Source organism: Mastomys coucha, unplaced genomic scaffold (assembly GCF_008632895.1).
Source record: "Mastomys coucha isolate ucsf_1 unplaced genomic scaffold, UCSF_Mcou_1 pScaffold13, whole genome shotgun sequence".
NCBI classification, from domain to species: Eukaryota; Metazoa; Chordata; class Mammalia; order Rodentia; family Muridae; genus Mastomys; species Mastomys coucha.
In genome coordinates, this window is record NW_022196895.1 from 40,277,798 (window position 1) to 40,300,157 (window position 22,360).

Here is a 22,360-nt window from a genome sequence, read left to right on the forward strand (position 1 = left end):
CTCCTATCTGCTGACTTCTTTTCTTTTCAGATATGCTCCCAGAAGCAGGACAGATTATATGGTAGTTATAGTGTTAATGCTTGAGGAATCCTCACCCTTTCTTTCCTTCCACTACCAGCACACAAGGGTTTTCTTTTCTCTATATTCTTGCCATTTTTTATTGGTGAGGGAGTGATTTTTTTTAATTACACAATTGACTTTGAACCTAGAAGGAAAATGGTTTGAAGTTATAAAACAAAGCAGATGTGGCCTATCTGAAATGTTTTAAAAAGTCAAGTGAGGTGTTTGGCTGGTGAGATGTTTACACCGTGTTCCACTATACTTAGCTCACACAAAAAAGAGGGGAGTCAGGCCTTTTCCTTTTATATGGGCTCTCACCTCACCCTCCATCTGCTAGAATGCTGGCTACAGAGTAGGTCCTTGTTCAGGGCTTGCTAATTAGTCCTGTAAACTACAGGGAATAGAAGATTCAGCTTCTCAAACACACACAAATATCCAGCTCATTAAAGGTAATAGAAACTTTTAAAGTGTATTAAACATGGGTTCTTCTTATTCCTGACACACATCTAACAGTAGGGTGCAGTAGCAATACAGTATCTCCCCAAAATGTCATGTGTTGAAGATCTAATCCCTCATTAGCTATTGAGGGGGTCATGGGGGATGCTAACTTCATGATGGACAAATCCACTGATCAATTCATAGCTAAATAAACTAATAGGAAGTGGAACCTATTTGAAACAACATCTCTGAAGGGTGTATCTTGTCTCCAGCCCCTCCATGGTGAGCAACTCTTCTTTCCACCATAACCTGCCGTCACGGTGTTCTGCCTCATCAACCTGGGACCATAGCAAAAAAGCCGGAGGAACATAGACTGGAAAAGTCTGAAACTGGGTACCTTTGATCCCAGCATTCAGAAGCAGAGACAGTCAAATCTCTGTGATTCAAGGCCTGGCTCATCTGTAAAGACCAGGCATTCCATTCTAGTATAGCCAGGACTATACAGAGAGACCAGACCTTGTCAATCAACAACACAATAGCAAAACCAAAAAAAATAAAAATAAAAATAAAAATCTAGAAGGAATAGAATGAATCATCTAGCCTATTTTTATCATGAAGTAATCATAAAAGTTTTTTAATGCTAGATATGCTGTGCCTCAGTTTAACTAGTCCAAGATGTATAGGATGCATATGGTATATTAAAACATACTCTCTTGTTAACTTATTCATTATTTTTGCTTCAAGTTTTACATTTATTTATTTGTTGGTTGGTTTGTTGATTGGTTTATTGATTGGTTAGTTGATTGATTGATTGACTAATTGAGGAATATACAGTGCACATGAAGGTCAAAGGATAACTTGTGGGAGTTGATTCTCTTCTACCATGTGAGTTCCAGGAATCTCACTAAGATCATTAACCTTGACATCAAGCACCTTTACCTGCTGAGCTATCTTGCCAGCCCCCATTGTCTGGCTGGCTTTTGAGATAGCATTTCACGTAGCCCAGGCTGACATTGATTGACAATTGTAAGAAATAAAATCTGATGGCTTGTTTTCAATTCAAAGTATTTGGAATCATCTTAGGTCCAGTTAAAGATGGAAAGACAGGGGCCTGCTAGGCTAGCTCCCTCCCTCGCAACTACTCAAACTTGGTTAATCTAACTACCCTCCACCCACACAAACTAGAATTTGGAGGAAAAAATTACCAACAGCTGATCTTGCCTGAAAACTGGCACATGTAACAAGGTCATAAGCCTGGGATGCTTTAAAATAAGCGGGATACAAACCAGAGATTAAACCACCTAAGATAAACAGAGATATGCAACCTAAGTGGCAGAAAGGAAAATAAGATCTACATGACCTATAAGATGGCATCTTCCTGATTACTCAGGAGGATGAGGAAGTAAGGGGTTTGCATTAGAAAAGTGTTCTCAGTGCTCAGTTACGGTGCCTGTCATTCTAGGCTGACACTACTGCCTCATGTGCACTACACTGAGCCTCCAATATTCCTATTGTAAAGTGAGGCTCACACTACATAACTGAGTATGACTTTGAATCCTCAATCATCCCACCTCCACTTTCCAAGTGCTAAGATTACAAATATGTGCCACCACACCTGCTGTCATATGCAATTATTATAAATAAAATTAAAGTAAGTCTGGCATGCCAAGCATAGTGAGAAAACTCAGGAAACAGAAGCAGGCTCATCTCTGTGAGTTTGTGGCCAGGCTGTTCTACATAGTGAGTTCTAGGCTAGCCATACCTATGGAGTAAGACACTGCCTCAAAAGTAAGATGAAATAATAAAATGAAATGAAATCTAGGGTTAGGGGAGACTGTAGTTGGTACCATGCTTACAGCTATAGGCTCGTAATTCCAGAGCTGGGGAGGGAGACTCGAGACTAAGTCAACCTCATGTAACCATCAAGCCCTAGGTTCCAGTGTTGGCAAAACCTGTCTCAAAAAGTGGGTGGCTCCTGAGGAATAACACTGAAAGTTGGCTTCTGGTCTCCATGAAAATGCACAAACGTGAACACACACATATATACTCAAGAACATACACATATACACACAGACACACATCCTCAAGCGCACACACACACAGAACCCACACAGCACACACATACACATGCACACACGTGCACACATGAGCACACACAAATCAAACATTTAAAAATGCCTATTCTATAAAGATCCACTGGATGGACTTAACTAGAGAAAAAGGGAAAACTAATTTAATGATTCAGGTAAGGAGTAATGATAGTTCACCAGGACAAGAACTAAGGATTTTCCTGACCATTAGGTGATAACAAAATCCGTCTCTCATGAAGGTTCTGATTTGCATAGTGCATTAGGAGAACAGATGATGTCAACAACCTTCCTGGTAACTAGTTATCTCAGCAACCCAATCCTGGCAGGAGACTCTGTGCTCTGACTTATTTTTAGTGCATTTCAACTTTGGTAATCCAGTCACCTGAAGAAGAGCCAGTAGCCTGGCTATTCTATGACCTCACTACCCTTATTTATTCTTTAACAACTACCAAGTTATTGAGTTGCCTGGGAAGAGTCTAGAAGGGGGTTGGGGGGTCTCCCATTTGCAAACGCTCAGGGGTCACAGAGGCTTGCTAGCCCAAACCAGGTGGAAGTCTGAGCTTCACACTTGGTAGCAATCATATATTCAAGAGAGAAAGACAAAGAAAAAAGGTTGCTATCAAATGAGGTATGTACAATCGATCTATCCTTTTATCAGCAGGGTGGAAGATGGGTGAGAAGCGAGAACTGTGTCTACCTTTTATAAAGTATTGGGCTTTTAAAGGTTCAAACCCACACCCTAATGATAAGCCTCATGTTGTTTTCTAGGACTTCATGGTGGAAGGCGCCTTTCCATCAAAATGCAGAAAGTAAAATAGCAAAAGATGAATAGAATATTTCCGTGTCTTTGCATTTGGATTTAAACTGAGATATTTAAGTTTATTTCAACCTCATACAGCTTGTAAGGACAGATTTATCCAATGCCAGCTGTCCTCACATTTAAAGACTGTAGCACAAAGATAAAATTAGAATCAAGTGTGGATCATATTCCTCAGCAAGAATTCTGTTCTGTGTCCCACTGATGCCCTGAGCCACAACTGTCAAGCCAAATGCCAGCACCACTGCTGTTTTTCTATGACTTCCTAAATAGATACAGTTTAGAACTGATAATATCACCAAAAGATTCACAAGCCCTAGCACACACACATACACAGAAAGAGAGAAGGGGGGAGAGGGAGAAGGAGAGGGAGAGGGGGAGAGAGAGAGAGAGAGAGAGAGAGAGAATTACACCACCCATGGGTACAAATTTATTTCCAAAGTTGTTCTTACCAAAGTGAGGAGAAAGTAAAATTCTGACAAAATTGGGAGTAAAGTCAACTATGTAATGCTAACTTTTCCCTGTATAATTTTAAACAGAAAATATCAAAGGGTTTTAGATTTATGGAAGGACAACATATTATCTTTTTAGAGGAAGAAAAGGAAATTTCATCTCAAATATTGATTTATTAAATATCTTATTCAATGTTTTCTATAAAATCATAGCTGTAAAGATACATTGTTAATATTCTATATTGAGTATGTTACAAGAAAGAAAAGCAGAAGTACCAATAAATAAAGAAGAGATAAGCAGCCTCCTCTATGAGGAAAGAAACATGCATCAATCAATAAGAAAATGTGTTGTGTAGATTATAAAGAACTTATTGACATACAGATGCTGAAAACATAGCAATTGAGGAAATGACAGTCTGGCCTTAACTATTAAAATGGAAAGTGTGTTCATTTTCCTGTTATATCCATTACTATAGGTAACACTTAATAAAAGCATGCAGAGGCATATCATAGCTGTCCACTTAGAATTGTTTTTAAAAACCCACATATACTTCAATGGGGGAACTGATTAAGTCAACTATTATAAATTATGTTAACATCCTGTGAAATTTAGACTCATTCAGATCTTGCTATTTTCAAATGATCATATATTCAAATGCTTTCAAATGACATATGAAATGGAAAAACTAAAGTGTCATTTGGGAAAAAACAATTTTATATACATAATTTCATGTGCAGATATATTTTCTGGAAATACAGTCAAGAAATCGGGGATTAGAAAGGGTAAAATTTACTTTCACTTTATACCTTCTACACTCTGAATTTCTAGTTTTTGATCTTAAGCACTGACTACTTTCATTTTTAAAAATTGTTTTAACATTAATAAGTTAGTTCCAGTTCTCTGGAAAATTTGTCTTAGTGTGTGTAATTCCCAAATCCATAAAAATAACTTTATGCATTAAGCATTAAATTATATTCATGGTGGTTTTAGCATTGATTGTATTTTGTTAGAGTCTAATTTGTTGAAATATCTCCAGCAATTTATTGTCAAGGTTATGGAATGGAATGCAGTATAGGGATGACCTTTTCTGTCTATTACAAAATTGCCTTCAACAAACTAAACTTTTGCTCAGCTTTGCAAGTAAGTTAATAGTATAATTTGAAACTGTTTACAACTATGCACTCAATCTTTTTTGTTCTCCTGTGTATTCTGCTTGTTTGAATTTAACCTGCCTTTAAGAAAGCCAAGTAACTACCCTACTATGCTTTAGACTTCCCATGTAATCAAACAGAATGTGTTATATTTATAAATATAATTTATAATTATAGTTTCAGTCTCCAACTATATCCTCTTTTTCTCCCTCATGATCTTTCCATGTCCTGACCCAGAATGATGACAGAGAGAGAGAGAAAGGGAGGTAGGGTATACAAAGACAGAAAATGTGTGTGTGATGAGTAGGTCTAATATTATCCTCTGAAAACAGCCTTGGAAAAAACAAAAACCCATAATAAATGCTAGAAACAACATATGGATGGATAAACATGTGGATAAAGATTGACAACATCTGTTCATGGTTTTGAGTGCTATTCTGGGTCAGTAGGGGTGAGAAAAGTACTTCCTCCCTTGTAAAACCATGCTAAAAGATTCATGAACACATGAGCTTCTGTGTTCCTTTCCCATATGTGTTTTACTGTGCTGTTTGATCATGAAGATGGCCTTCTGTTGGCAAGAATGAGAGAGAAGTGGCGGGGCAGATCAGCTTACTGTTGGTTGAGATGACTACAGGAGTTAGACTCTTTCCTTAACATGGCACAGCCATGATATAGTAATCAGTAATGCTATAAATAGTATAAAGCACATAGCAATTGGTGATATGGTTCACTACTATCATAGTAATTAGTACTATAGTGTATAGTAAATATTTAGGTATATTCAAATTTTTCACATTTATTTATTGATGTGTGTGTGTGTGTGTGTGTGTGTGTGTGTGTGTGTACACGTGGAGTTCAGAGGGTAACCCGTGACCTCTCTGGATTCAGCTCAGATGGCGGGCTCCCTAGCAAAGGGCCCTCATTCACTGAGCAATCTCAATACCCACTCACTTGCCTGAGCTAGCACTGAACTCACTTTAGCCAATGCAGATACTCACTTTGGTGCCTAATATGAAACTTTTACCCTATTTATCCTATGCGTAATAAGAGATAAATATTACTTAAGTACAGGTGCTCTTCTACACTCTGTCCAATACAGAAATCTGCAATGATTCTTAACTCACGTCATTTAATGCTTACCCTTACATTCAAAGCTCTTTGAGAGTTTATCCTAACCAAATAATTCTTCCTATTAAACGATTTAGAAGCATGGACTGTATAGCTCTGGGGATTTAGTACATATTGTCAGATACATGCAAACACACACACACACATGCACACACACACATGCACACAAACACACAAATACACAAACATACACATGAGTACCTCAAACTGTCCTTGAACTTCCTACAATCACCCAAACTCGACCTGCTAAGGGCTGGGTTAATAGACCTAGCTTCATGCCTTACATTTTTAGCAAAGTTAAGACTTTATTCACTGAATTTTTCAAAGTGTGGTCTATAGAAAAGCAGAACTGCTTTTACCTCAGCTCTATAAAAAATAGGAAGACCTCAGGCTCCACTCCAATCATATTTAGACTATGCAATTTAGCAAGATGTTCACATTTGTATAGAGGTCAAATTTTCAGACTTAGAATAAAAATATCAAGCAATGCTTTTGAATCCATTATTTACTTTCCCATCAAATTTGTGGGACTCTGTTGTTCTGCAAGGGTATCCTTTGCCACAGGTCTTCTGCCCCAGTTTCCTGGCATTCCAAACTATCCCCTGAGCCACAAGTGACACACAAACATGTCATTGTCCAATTTCTTACCCTACTCCATACTTCAGCCTCACAGCCTTTCACATAGTTCAACATTATAGATGTGGCGATGAGCTAAACTGAACTGCGCTAAAAGGAAAAAGTATGGGAAGGCTATTTATTCTACCCTCTTAGCTGGCTTTTCTTCTCATGGCATTATGCCCCAGTGCTTCCCTAAGAGCAGGGTTAGCTCTCCTTGTTGTCTGTAGGATCAGGGCTAGATCCAGGAAAAATTGACTCTGGCTTCCATAGACATCGTTCCTTAATACACGCTAAGTATTACTTTTGACAAAGCCTCCAATGTGGTTCTCTGAGGCTTTGACCCACATCTATTTAACATACAAAACCTGGAATCAACAATCTCATCATGTATCTCCCATGTTTTGACAAACTTTTTAAACGTCACCACCTCAGTTCATCTCAATATCACATTGATGCCATAACACATCTAAGTATCAAACAGAAATGCTGTCAGAGGTAAGATTCTGTTCTGGTGTATTATGTATGTGAAGGCTATTGGTAGGGACCCTTATGACGTCATGTCTAAATTCAAAGGTAACTAAGGAGAACTCTGGGCTTCTTGTCCATGTGTAGACCTATTTTTCCACCTGAAGAGAACACATGGGAAGATATGCTACACGATCAAAGAAGTTCTCACAGATAGCAGAGAGGGTTAGTGCTTACTACCCTAATGGTGAATGGTCATGATATCATTGATGTCTTTGCCACACACAATTAGTGTGGCTTTGGAAAATTGTGTTAACCTCTCTGAGCTTGTTTCCTTATTTGTTTAATGAGAATAATATCCATAAATCATGGTGTATGAATGGCAATCATCATGAATGGCAATCTGTATATAAGATGGTCAGTACAGTGTCTAGATAATTCATATCTTCTTATGACTATTAAAAAATCAAGCTTTAACAGGATCATTGGACACAGTCTTTTCCTTTAATTTGCAAAGCCTGTTTAATGCTGTGGCGCCTCCTCTTCAGTAGTCCTCTAGTTACATAGCTCTGGCACTCCTGACAGTAACGTGACACCCTAACAGGATTGTGTCTTAGCTGTCCCTGTGGACAAAGTATTCATCTTGGCAATACCTGCGCATTCTGGTGTGTGTGTGTGTGTGTGTGTGTGTGTTTTCCTGTCCTTTGGGCAAACAGAAAAAGAAACAGCCTCTTAAACACTGGGCATGAGTTTATAATATGAAAATCAACATACTAAAACCAATAAGATTTTTTAAAAAGACATTCTCTTTTAGAAGAAAGTAAATAAATGAATAGACAGATAGATAGATAGATAGATAGATAGATAGATAGATAGATAGATAGATAGATAGATAGATAGATAGAAAGATAAGTGTTTTAAGTTATATAACAAACTTTCATGTGTAGGATGACATTTAAAGGGATCTTACTCCCCTATTTTGGAGGTGGGTTTATTTTTCTAGCATTATTTAATTTTTTGTTTGGGGAATATCCTTTGCCCTCCCCTAGTTACTCCTAGCTTTTCCCTACCTCCGTACCATACCAACTTCATGTGTTCTCTTTCCCTATCTCCTCTCTCAGCCAAAAACAAAAACAAAAGAAAACAACCAAAAGACAAAAAAATACTAAAACAAATTTTAAAAAGCACACAGAATAACATGAAGTTAATTTTGTGTCAGCCAACTACCCTTGGACATGGTGTTTGCCTGAAGTGCCACTGTCACCAACTTTCTCTTTCCCACCAGATATCAATCACAAAGAGCTTTTCAGCTAGGAGTGGAACTTTGTGTCTACTTACTCTTCTCCACATTGGGATTTTTGTCTGATTTGAACTTATGTAGATTACACTGTCATAGTTTGTGTGAGTTCATATGTACATCTGTCCTGTTGTGTCTGAAAGACTCTGTTCTTTGGAGGAATCCACCACTTCTGGCTCTTACAGTCTTTTTGCCTCCTCTTTCTCATAGATCCCTGAGCTTGATGGGTGGGGTTTGGTGGAGACATCCAATTTAAAACTCAGTGCTCCATAATTTTTCACCGTTTGCATATTGTCCAGTTATGGGTATCTGGGCTAATTACCATCAACTGTGAGAGGAAACTTCTCTGGCGAAGACTGAGTAATATACTAATCTATAGGTATAGTTTATATGTAACTAGGAGTCATTCTGTGGCTATTTTCATTTAACGGAATAACAGTAATAAGTTTTCCTCTAGGTACATGACTTATCTAGTCACAGATTTTTGGTTAATTTAGCAGTGTTAGGTACAGGCTCCATTTCATGGAGTGGGCCTTCAGTCCATTTTTTTTCTTAAAATGATTGGTTATTCCCATAACATTTGTACCCCTAGTGCACCCTTATATTGCAGACAGGTCACTGTTTTAGGTTACAGAGTTTGTACCTGGGTTTAATGATGACTAATTTTCTCCTCCCATAGCATGTCTATTCCTGCACAGTGAATGCTAGTCAATAAGGATAATGCTCCTAGCTAGTCACAAGCTTCATTGTTCCATGTTTGGTAACATAAATGAGTAGGGACTCTAGCAATATGTCTTTACCCTCAGGTAGAGGGCCATAAATATCCTGAGATCTTTGTGAGGTGGTTGTCTATGGGACCTCTGTGCCAATGACTCAACAAGATATAACTCATTCGAGTCACCTAGTCCTGGACACAGACACACACATACCAGTGTTTTTAGGTATTGTCAGGATGAAGGCTGTGTTCACAGCGCCAGTAAGACCACACAGTCTCCATAGACTGTTACCATTCTGAGTGGCAGAGCCATATAACAGGTTGTCCTTGGCAATGTAAGTTATCTGGTTAGGGCATTGTCTATTACATTATATGGTGATTCCATTTAAATTTCTTTCATACAAGTATATATATTTGGAAGTTCCTGAAGCAGTAGGTTCCATACAGTTTTCCAAAGGCCTAATATTAATTGTCCTCCCTCATATTCAGAGGAGGCTTTTCTGCTTCAGGATACTACCACAGAGAAGGTATTATCTGAATAAAACAGCACTCAGGATAAACCATGATCACGAAGAAACTCACATTTTTTTATTTGAAGATAAAAATATTTCAGTGGATTAGAACAAAGCAAATAAGTTTTAAGGTGACCATGATCAAGTGTTGGCTTAGGACATATATAAAGAATGAGAATGCTGTGGAGAGCAAGGAGTTCCATGAAGGAAGCATTCCAAGGTACACTTGCAAGGAATTAAGAGAGTCCCATAATTAAGAGAGCCTGATTTCAAACTTCCAGTGACCACATGTAAGCTGAACAAGACTGCAGGTACCCATAACCCCAGCATTGGGGGACAGAGACAGGTAGATCCTAAGAGTTTATGGGCCATCCAGCCTAACCAAAATCACGTTCTCCATGTTCAGTGAGAAACCATATCTCCAAAAGTATAAGGTAATAATAATAGAGGGAGACAGGTGATATTCTGCTCTGGTTCTACAAAAACATGTACGCATACATATAACTCCTCATATATCCCTACACACCTATATCAACATGCACACAAACACAACACATATACACATACACAGAGGCAAAATAAATACATGAAAGTAAGAATTTTTATTCTTAAAATAAATTTGTTTATTGTTTAAAAGACAATGAGGCTCTTACATCTAAGAAGGCTTGTTCCTGACATCTCTCAGGGATAAGGTCATTTCAGGCACTGGACACTGAGTCCCTGGAAATACTATGCAACACTTCTCTGACCCTGGGCCTCTGCCTCCACCACCACCATAGTCATTGCTCCTTTCCTTCAATAAGAACAATGAAGAGAAAGAAGAGCAGAGAAGAAGAGGAGGAAGAGAAGAAGAAGAGGAAGAGGAAGAGGAAGAGGAAGAAGAAGAAGAAGAAGAAGAAGAAGAAGAAGAAGAAGAAGAAGAAGAGGAGGAGGAGGAGGAGGAGGAGGAGGAGGAGGAGGAGGAGGAGGAGGAAGAAGAAGAGGAGGAAAAGGAAGAAGAAGAAATATCTAATTAGGTGAAGTGGCTTATGCCTGTCAGCTTTGAGGAATCTGAGACTAGAGGATATTTACAAGTTTGAGACCAACTTGGGCTACAGAGTAAAACATTGTCTCAAATGAAAAACTGGAGGAGATTAAAGAATGGGGTGGTCTGCATGAGAAGTATGTCCCATGGTTTCTGGTATTTAAACTCCTGGTTCCAGTTGATGGGATCGTTCAGAGAAGTGTTCCATCCTACCTGGAGGAAGAATATTCCTGGGGATGGACTTTGCGAGCTCATACCTTCATCCTACTCCCAGTTTGTTCTCTCTGCTTCATCTTGGCAGGTGAGGATATGATCATTCGGCTTTCAATTATAGTCTTTGGCCACCTTGCCTACTATACCATTTGAGGAATGACCAACACAAAAATCCCACTTTCTTTCATAATTTGCCTTTGATCCTGTTGTTTTATCACAGCAACATAGAGAAGTAGCTAAAATGAGGAGGAAGAGAAGGAAGGGGAGAAAGAAAAGAAAGAGGAGGGGGAGGAGGAAGAGGAGGAAGAGGACAGCATGGTGATATCCTCAGTCCTATTGTTAACTATATTTGAAAGTTCCCAAACAAAGCAAAATAAAAAATGGCTTACCATTTTATGTAGAAGAAATTATCTTAGACTTCAGTCCTAAACTCTTAGTGTCTATGTGGATGAATTCTACAAATTAGATCTTTGTATTTTAAGTCATCAAAATAATTTATGACAATTAAATGCCTCCTAAATATACATATCTTCTGAAGCTAAAAGTAATATACACTCAACCAGTTTTTAAAATCTATTTGGAACATTAAACATGATAGAAGTAGAAAAAAAAATCTATGAAGTCCTCTATGAAAGGAAATTGTGACCAGTTCCTGATCAGGCAGAAACCATTCCATCTCCATGATAGAATACGAAGTGTAACTGTGGCTTCATAGAATGAATTGGGTAGGGTTCCTTCTGTTTCTATTTATGGAATAGTTTGAAGACTATTGGTGTTAGGACTTCTTTGAAGGTCTGATAGAATTCGTCACTAAACTTATTTGGTCCTGGGCTTTTTTGGTTGAGAGACTTTTAATGACTGTTTCTATTTCTTAAGGGGTTATGGGACTGTTTAGATGGTTTATCTGATCCTGATTTAACTAAAGTACTTGGTATCTGTCTAGAAAATTGTACATTTCATCTAGATTTTCCAGTTTTGTTGAATATAGGCTTTTGTAGTAGAATCTGATGGGTTTTATAATTTCCTCAGTTCCTGTTGTTATATTTCCCTTTTCATTTTTGATTTTATCAATGTGGATACTGTCTCTGTGCCCTCTGGTTAGTCTGGTTAAAGGTTTATCTATCTTGTTGATTTTCTCAAAGAACCAGCTCCTGGTTTTGTTGATTCTCTGTATAGTTCTTTTTGTTTCTACTTGGTTGATTTCAGCTCTGAGTTTAATTTTTTCTGCCATTTACTCCTCTTGGGTGTATTTGTTTCTTTTTGTTCTAGAGCTTTCAGGTGTGCCGTTAAGCTGCTAATATATGCTCTCTCCAGTTTCCTTTTGGAGACACCCAGAGCTATGAGTTTTCCTTGTAGCGCTGCTTTCATTGTGACCCATAAGTTTGGGTATGTTGTGCCTTCATTTTCATTATATTCTAAAGTCTTCAATTTCTTTATTGCTTCCTTGACCAAGTTATCATTGAGTAGGGCATTGTTTAGCTTCTTTGTATATGTGGGCTTTCTGTTGTTTTTGTTGCTACTGAAGTCCAGCCTTAGTCTGTGGTGATCTGATAGGATGCATGAGATTATTTCAATCTTCTTGTATCTGTTGAGGCCTATTTTTTGACAGATTATATGCTCAATTTTGGAGATGTTACCATGAGGTGCTAAGAAGAGGGTATATTCTTTTGTGTTAGGATGAAATGTTATATAGATATCTGTTAAATCCATCTTGCCAATAAGTTCTGCTAGTTTCAATGGGTCTCTGTTTAATTTGTATTTCAATGATCTGTCCATTGCTGAGAGTGGGGTGTTGAAGTCTCCCACTATTATTGTGTGGGGTGCAATATGTACTTTAAGCTTTAGTAAAGTTTCTTTTATGAATGTGGGTGCTCTTGCATTTGGAGCATAAATGTTCAGAATTGAGAGTTCATCCTGGTAGATTTTTCCTTTGATGAGTATGAAGTGTCCTTCCTTATCTTTTTAAATAATTTTTGGTTGAAAGTTGATTTTATTCAATATTAGAATGGCTACTCCAACTTGTTTCTTGGAAACAATTTGCTTGGAAAATTGTTTTCCAGTCCTTTACTTTGAGGTAGTATCTATCTTTGATACTGAAGTGTGTTTCCTATATGCAAATCTGTTCAGATTACTATATATACATATGTATATGTATATATATTGCTATAATTCTGGGTTCAAAAATGTCATATCACTACAAAGTGGGGAAACATTTTCTTTAAAGGAAGAAATGACTGTTGGTATATTTTTTTTCAGAGTCATAAGCCTCTATGTATGAAGTTCTACTACCCCATAAGCTCTATGCTATGGGAAGTCAGAATTCTGTGAATGAACAGAACTGATAGCATGAATGGATGTTAATGTGTATTAGACTGGCTTACATGATATGGTCTGGTTAGTCCAACAGCTGTCTCACCCTGGAAAGACAGAATCCACAAGTCTGGTTGTCTCAGCAGTCCTTGTCTGGTCCCAAAGGCTGGGAGGATCCCTGGAGAGAAGGTTCTAATATCGAGAAAGGAACGTCTCAACAATAGGATGGATGAACTTGCCAAGACTGAGGACAAGCAGTCAAAAAAATAGTTTCCTTCTTTCACGTCCTTTTATATGAGCTTCTAACAGAAGATGCTACCCACACTTAGGGTAGGTCTTCCTGTTTCAAATAATCTAACCAAGAAAACCTCACACAGGAGTACCCGGTTGCTTGTGTTTTAGTTGCAGTCAAGTGGACAGTCAAGATCAACTATTACAGAGCCAGATGAGTCTTGCAGTTGGCATCATTTTAAAATCATTTTGATTCTTTTCCAACATGGTAAATATCAGCATTGGGCAGGGCAAGAAACAGTAACATTCATTACTCATGACTAGACACCATGCCTTTTGGTGGAAAAACCATAAGAGAAAGACTGTAGACAGTATGCACCTTAGGAACAAGGAAATAAGAACAGTAGGTGTTGAGCCGCAGAGATCTCTAAATGAAGATGTGTGTGCTATTTAGAGAATAGCTTTCTTTTATCATCACTTCATAGAGTAAATGGTTCTGTATTAAACACCTCCTAGCGCTGGTAGGAACCAGAAGCATCAGGACAGTGCCTCCCAAGTGCAGGAATCAAAGGCCTGTGTCAGTGGAAATGAATGTTTTAATAATCTACAAAACAGTATTTTTAGTTTTGGTTTTAGATTGCTATGTTAAAATTTGTTAAATTTTATTAATTTTCTGAAAAGAGAAAGATGGAGGAAAAAAAAACAGTGATGAATGTAAAGACCATAAGGTTAAGAGAGAGACAGATAAAGAGAGAGACAGACAGACAGACAGACAGACAGACAGACAGACAGACAGACAGAGAGACAGACAGAGAGACAGACAGACAGAGAGAGAGGCAGAGAGCTGAAAAATTTTCAAGTTTATTATTGCTAGAAAATATTCTTACTAAACCCTGGAAAAGGGAGAAGCTGCGGCTTGATGATTCCCATGTATCAAAACATCAGTTTCTTTTTTTTATAGTCATCATTAAATTACTCAATTAGAGCTAAAAATGGCACTCAATGGTAGAGTACTTCCTGCTTAAAACCCTGGATTTGATTCACAATCACACACACACACACACACACACACACACACACACATACACACACGAGATTTGAGGTTGGGGAGAGAAAAGAAAGAAGAGAAAAAAGAAAAGAATAGAAGCATGTACATAAGTTTTTTAAAGTATATATAACAATTAAAAAACAGATAGTCATTATAATATGCATTGCTTTGTGGATAGTCCAAATTAATTATTGAATAAGCCATAGAAAGAAATTAGGAGAGCATGCTAAGCTTCTCTAGCAAATCAAATGAACAAAATTTAAATATATATATATATATACCAACATCAGTTTTTGTATAAATTCAAAGTATTTACAGTCATCTGACATTTTAAAACATAAACTTTGTACCTCCCTTACTTCACTTCTATTTCTATTATTACTCCCGAGTAGAGCTTTGATCAGATTCTTCCTATTCACTTTTAAGTAGATATCATGTTGCAATTTTTCAAAGCTTGAACCTATACATTATCCATGAAGCAGTGGAAGCGGGTACCCTATCCATTCAGTCAATGTATCCTTATACATTGTTCATTTGTATTATGGCTATGTATCTTTTCATCTTTCCAGGATAAGATTGCCAAGATGTTGGCTCTTCATTTGGAGGAGTCTAATTCTGTTCTCTTTATAAAGAGCTCGGGTTACACTAAGCAAAGGTTACCATTTACGTGAGACATGAAGCCTGCTGTCATAACTCAACGGTGAGGTAAAGTTCCTGCCTATTTATTCTCTCAAGGACATCCCTACTGGTACCTAGAATGAAGAAGCCACACTTCAAGGCTGGTTACATGTAGAGCCCGCATATCCTCTCAATTCACGTTTTTATTTTGATATTGTAGAATATGCATGGTATTTTCATAGTAATTAAGCAAAAGAGTAATTTTTTTTTCCTTCCAAAAACCTCCTTTCCTATTCCTTAAAGGAAAATGCATAGGAATCCACTGCAAAGCCAACAGTGGCTTTAGCAAGAGTGCCCAAATGCTAAAGAGTAACCTTCTTTTAGAAATGGCTCATTTGAGTGCTCAATTTTGTTCCATCACTTACTCAAGTGAGTGCCAAAACAGCTGTTACTGTAAACAAATAGCATTTTAAATTATCTTTATCTTTCAGACTTCTTAACTTCAGAGTGGCATTCAGGCATCCTTTTCTATCCTCTTTCAAGTTTCACCAGCTTTGGTTATTCCAAACATGGGACTAGGCTCAGACCCTCAGAATTATTTTAAGATTATTTCCATTTCTTGTTTGGTATTGGCAGAGGGAATTGAACTCAGGGTCTCTGCCATACTGGGCAAGAGCTTTACTGCTGAGCTTTGTCCTCAAACCACCTTCTACTGCTCTTTGTTTTAAGACAGGGTTGGGTTAAGCAACACAAGATGGCCTTGAAATCACTGTTTAGCTCAGGCTGGGTTTGAATTTATGATTCTTTGTCTCCCAAGAAGTTGAGGTTTCAGGTTTGCACCATCAGGCCTGATTCCAAAAGAAGAAAAAAAATGCTTTAAAAGAACAAATGCTGAGCCTAGAAGAAACCTTAGAAAGAATATCACCTACTTCTCATTAGACAGGAGGACATTGATCCCCCACAGTCCTGATACATGGAAGGTTTAATATTGTAATTTAGATTTATTTAGTGTGGAGTGACTGATCTCTATCTGTGGTGATCTGAAAGAGATGTGCCCCCTAGTCTCGGGCAAATGTTTGATCCCCAGTTGGTGGCACCACTTGTGGAGGTTTTGGAGAAATGGCCTTGTTGAAGTATGTCACTGGAAGTAGGCTTTGAGATTTTAGAGACTGGTACTATTTTAAACTCTCTCTCTGCTTCCAAATTGTGGTTCTATATGTGAACTCTCAGCTATTCCCAGTGCCTTGACTACTATCTGTTGCCACAGTTCCCTGCCATTATGGACTCTTGTCCCTCTGGAATGTTAAGTTCAAATAAATTCCTTGTTCTATAAGTTGCCTTGGTCAAGGTACTTTATCTCAACAACAGAAGAGTAATTAATAGCATTACCTAAATTGCTGGACTCTGTATCTATGCTGGCTGACTTTCTATCAACTCAACTCAATCTCTAGTCACTTGGAAAGAGTAAACCTCAGTTGAGAAATTGAGTAAACCTCAATTGAGAAATTACCTAAATTGCTGGACTCTGTATCTACGCTGGCTGACTTTCTATCAACTCAACTCAATCTCTAGTCACTTGGAAAGAGTAAACCTCAATTGAGAAATACCAGCTTGGTCTGTGGGCAAGCCTGTGGTAAACTTCACTGATTAATGATTGGTGTGAAAAGGACCAGCTCACTGTGGGTAGTGCCCACCCCCAAGTCCTGAGTGCTATAAGAAAACAGACTGAGCAAGCCATGAGAAGTAAGTCAGTAAGCAGTACTTCCCCATGGCCTAATTTTCAGTTCTTGGTTCCAGCTTTCTGTCTTGAGTTCTCAACATAACTCCCCTCAGTCATAAGCTAAAATAAACCCTTTCTACCCCAAGTTGCTTTTGGTCCTGGTGTTTTATCACAGCAATGAAAATCCTACGATAATATCTTATTCATTTCTACATGCTCTTCAGACATAGTTTCACTCAGCAGGAGACAAAAGCTAGTCTCAGATATTGACTGTAATAGCTACTAATGTCTCTTTTCACCAATTTAGGAACTGGGTACAGGATAGGAACTCTTACGTGGTCTGTTCACCATCTGCTACTTGGTGCCTTCTGTTCTAATTCTGATTGTTCATGCGTAGAACAGGAAACATCTAAAATACTAATGGACCCCAATTTAACATCCCCATTATCTAGAGATTGGTTTTTTTTCTCTCATGGAAAAGGAGCACAGACAAAAACCTAAGTCCCTAACTCTCACTTGGGACTAACACTTTTTTTGCTGATATTTTCCAACTTCTCCTTTGAGGCATGTCAGGGAGGTTAGAGGAAATTTTAGCCTCTTGCACTGGCTGACCTTCTATTTATTTATAAGGTGTGTTTCTTCCAAGAAGTTCCAGAAGTTTCCCACCCACTCTCTCCCTTAATCCTCCTCTTCCCATGGGGGGAAGCATTACATTTGTGTATTGCTGCCGCGGCCAGTTTCTCTGCTGTTTATAGGGTTTCTCTCCAGAGTTCAGCACTCAGAGGCCAGACTCTCTGGCAGCCACAAAGGTTCTCAACGGATGTAGTTAACAAGGTGAATTCATCACTCAGCAGCATTTATTATTGGTCTTTTGTGCATCTGACACTGCCCTGGGCACAAAGGATATAGCAGAGAGCAATGCAAACTAACACTATGATCTTCTGGTGCTTACAACACCATAAGTGGATCATTCTACTGAGCAATGAATTCAGAAACATCAACATTTTTTTTCATCCTAGGAAAATGGGAAAGTTACCCACAATTTCAAGTTTAAATGATTTATGTGTTTTATTTGTTGTAGAACTGGGAGAATCACACTTAAAAATAGACTTGAACTTGAACCATGACTATTCCCGTGGTCCCTAAAAACTTTTAAAGACAAAAAAAAACCCTAACTCCAGGACAGTCAGTTCTACACAGAGAAACTATTTCTTGGAAAAAAATAACATTTATAATGAGAAAAAAAACTAAAAATTCCATAAATTATATTAAGGCATTGAATAGTGAGACTGGGATACTATTAGATACACTTAGTACTACTGATGAAAGTTAATGTAAAATATCTTCTAGTGGGAACTTTTTGTTTCATGAGGGCACTATAATATATAATTTTTAGGGCTCAAATTTTCTGGAATGGTTAAGATTTCAAATATTCTGTTTTATAAACCAGTGGCTTCCTAGACATGACAGTTTGTTATTCATCAGGCTAATTTACATCTTTCCATGTGCCTAGTCTACCTGAGTACCATAAGCTGTTGAACCAGCTTATGTTGCCTTGGGGAAATAAATTACCAAGGATACAACTGTGGTTTTGTTCTTGTTGTTGTTTTGGTCTGGTTATTTTTAAGGATCAGGTTCTGGGTTTAAGAGAGCCTAACTCTAATCTCTGTGGAATTGTTAGCTTTGAAATGTGTTCTAAACTATCAAGTATCCAAGACAGAGGGAAACGGGTCCACTATTAAGATTCCCCAGTGTCTGTTAAAACCTGGGAGAAGCCCACTTATTCCTCATCCTGACAACTGAGTTACATTTCTCTGGAAAATCATCATTGAGATAATATGAACACTGTCATCGTCTGTGCTCTGAGGATGGTTGTCTCCCTAAAATTTGTATGTTGGGACCTCATACTCAGTGTGGTGATATAAAGAGACAGAACCTTTGAGGAGTGATTAAGTCATGAGCATTCCTTTCTATTGATTCCTATTGGGATTCATGTCAGCACTGGCTAGTCTTACATCAACTTGACAGAAGATAAAGTTGTCAGAAAAGAAAGAGCCTCAATTGACACAAAAATGCCTCCATAAGATTGGGCTATAGAGCCTAGCCCACTGTACATGGCACCACCTCTGGGCTGATGGGCCTGGGTTTTGTAGGAAAGCAGGCTAAGCAATCCATAAGGAGCAAGGCAATAAGCTGCACCCTCCATGGTCTCTGCATCAGCTCCTGCCTCCAGGTTCCTGCCAGTTTGAGCTCCTGTCCTGACTTCCTTTGATGATAAATGGTGATATGAATGTCAAATAAACCCTTTCCTCCCTGAGTTACTTGGTTCATGGTGTTTCATCACAGCAATAATAACACTATAAGACAGAGTCCTTATAAAAGAGACTCAAGCCGGGCGGTGGTGGCGCACGCCTTTAATCCTAGCACTTGGGAGGCAGAGGCAGGCGGATTTCCGAGTTCGAGGCCAGCCTGGTCTACAGAGTGAGTACCGGGACAGCCGGGGCTACAGAGAGAAACCCTGTCTCAAAAAACCAAAAAAAAAAAAAAAAAAAAACCAAAAAAAAAAAAAAAAAAAGAGACTCAAGACAGCATCCTCAACCATCTGCCATGTAAAAACACCAGAAAGGCACCACTTACCAACCCAAGAACCTCTGCCATGCTGCAAGTCTGATAGCATCTTGATCTTTGACCTCTTAGCTGCCAGAACTGTGAGCAATTAAATTGTAGTGTTTATGAAGTACCCAACCTACAGCAATCTCAGTAAAAACATCCTTCCTCAAAGCAGGTTCAGCCCTGTGCTTCAGTAAGTTTCCTGTCACAACTATAGTAAAGACTTGAAGCCAAAACATAAATTCACAGACACTAGTCTATGCCTTTTTCTGTTGCTATAAAATAATACACGAGAGTGGCTAATTTATGAAGAAAATAGGTTGATTTAAGCCAACTGTTCTGGAAGCTATGAAGTTCAAGACTGGATGGTTAGTTACTTCTGGCCAAGACCTGATGTTGCTATCCAGCATGGCATAAGTTAGAGGGGGAAATTCAGTCTGTGCAAGAGAGGCAAAATCCAAAGGCATTCAATCTTCCTTTCTAACAACCTGAGCTTGTGGTAACTAAACCTATAGGAACTGACCCAATCCTGTGAGAAAGGCATTCATTCTTCTTACAGACCCACCTGTCACCTTTACCGTATTGGTGATCAAATTTCAACCCAGGCACATGTAGTGTTCTCTCCAGCATCTTCTAAAGTGTTGCTTTGGGGAAGTGATTTCCAGCATTTTCTAGGTCTTGCATTACAATGGCCAGGACTGTGTAAAGGGAAGTATCTGAGTCTTAAATACCGAGGATGTTTCCTAAGTGAAGAAACCAGCAGTTCTGGGCTAATTGGCTGATCCATGATACCAGAGACTTTAACTAAATTTCACTAAATCCTGATCCTAGTGAGACTTTTTTGTTGTTTCCCTTTCTCGCTAGTACCCAGGGAAGGCAAGGAAGGCAAGATTATACTTGAGTTTATACTTGGGATATGCTCCAGCCATGGCACAGTATGTTCAGGGTCAATGTGGATATGCATTTGTCATGACAAAGTACAGGAGAAATTCCACTTTAAAAACTAACCAACAAAGACAAAAAACAACAAACAAACCAAAAACCTGGGACTTGTCAGAGTAACTTTGAAGAAAATTTTTGGCTTACAAATTATTTCTTCTGGACAGTTCAAGCAAAGAGAGACAATAAAAATTTAGGTAAAACTGTTAGAAGACATGAAGTCATCAGTAATCTATTAAAAGTGGATGGGAGGGCAAAGAAATTATTAAACAAATCCAAAGCAAAAAAGAAAATTAAGGTCATGATGTGTTCTACATTCAGCTGGACCCAGTGGGGCTTTTCCAAGTCACCTTTAACCTGCTTCTTACAAATGGGGAGCAAGAATGTGATTCAATTCTATTTAATTAAAATATGTTTTTAAATGTTAACAAATTCAGATAAATTGAAATCATGTAACTTTTCTCATCATAATGCAATGAAAGTTTAAAAAAAAAAAAAAAGAGTTTGAGCCAGGCGGTGGTGGCACACACCTTTAATCCAAGCACTTGGGAGGCAGAGGCAGGTGGATTTCTGAGTTCGAAGCCAGTCTGGTCTACAGAGTGAGTTCCAGGACAGCCAGGCTATACAGAGAAACCCTATCTCGAAAAACCAAAAACAAACAAACAAACAAACAAAAAACAGTTTGATTATATTTCCTGTGCAGGATAAAGAAGAAAATTACTACAGTCTGTCTGTCTGTCTGTCTGTCTGTCTGTCTCTCTCTCTCTCTCTCTCTCTCTCTCTCTCTCTCTCTCTCTCTCTCTCTCTCTCTCTCTTAACTCCCCAGTTAATGAAAATATTAACATCACATCTGTTAGTTCGGCCACTATGTCCTGACGCCCAGTGGAAAGGCTTCCTCTAAAGCCTTTTGGAAAGGTTCCCATACTAAAGAGAGAGAGGCACAGATGTGAAAACGTTGAACACCACTGGAAAATGTGCATGATGAAAGCCTCCCATGCAGATCATTCAAAAGAAATTCCATGGGTCTCCCGAATAGCTGCGTGGTAGCTCTATGGCTTGCCTGTGTGGCAGACCAGGACAGATGGTCTATGGCAGGGTATTCCAACTATCCAGAGAGTGAATTCATTCTTAATTCCAAAAGGCAGGAAGCGCTCTTCTATTGGAAACCTAAACATCCAACAAGAGCAACCGTATAGAGGAAGAAAATTTTTATTCAGTAAAATTTAGAAATTATTTAAAGTTTGACTAGGCAGTCCTGGAATACTTGCCAGTATTTATTTCTCAAACGAAGTTGCCATTGCATTCTTTGTATCTCCACTGAAGGTGTAATGGAGAAGAAAAGAGGAACAGAGCAAAGCAACAGACACCCAAGATGAAATTTTAATTAGATGTTTCGACTAGTCCATAAGTAAGCTTAAGGTATGGTTGGCAACAGATTGAAGTAATCCAGTTAGTAGATGAGCATCAGGTGCCTGGGCTTGGGCACTTATAACATGGATGATGATACCATGTTTTTGTTTTGTTTTGTTTTTTGTTTGTTTGTTTGTTTGTTTTTGTTTTTGTTTTTTTTAAGAAATGGAATAGGTATTAAGCTGGTCTATCCATAAAGTCATTAGACAACTGTTTCAATGAACAATGGTTCTGCTTGGAGGGTGGCACAAACATTAGGTGAGGGTAAGAATTTGGTTCATTAGCTGTGATAATTTGGAAAAGCATTCATCTCAGAGAAAGAGTAACTTATAAAGTCCTCTTCTTCAAACTTGGTACAAGAGTTACAAACATCAAGCAAAGCATTCAGTATCACTTTGTTGTTCTCTTACTAGCCACCTCCCTAATTAAACATCTATGTTTCTTTTGGGTATATAAATACTTTTGAAATATATAAGCTGTTCTGAAAACCATA

General features: G+C 38.3%; 1 protein-coding gene across 3 annotated transcripts in view; it reads left to right on the forward strand.

The window, feature by feature from the left end:
* Positions 1-3,040: 3,040 nt before the first annotated feature.
* Myot (myotilin) overlaps positions 3,041-22,360 on the forward strand; it is a 45,911-nt gene continuing 26,591 nt past the window's right edge. Inside the window, exon 1 of one of the 3 annotated variants that reach the window (XM_031365607.1) lies at positions 3,041-3,216. The gene's annotated coding sequence lies outside the window, so the exon portion shown is untranslated. Of the gene's footprint in view, positions 3,217-7,364; positions 7,446-16,579; positions 16,932-22,360 lie in introns of those variants that run through there. The other 2 variants (XM_031365608.1, XM_031365610.1) reach the window with 2 other exon arrangements.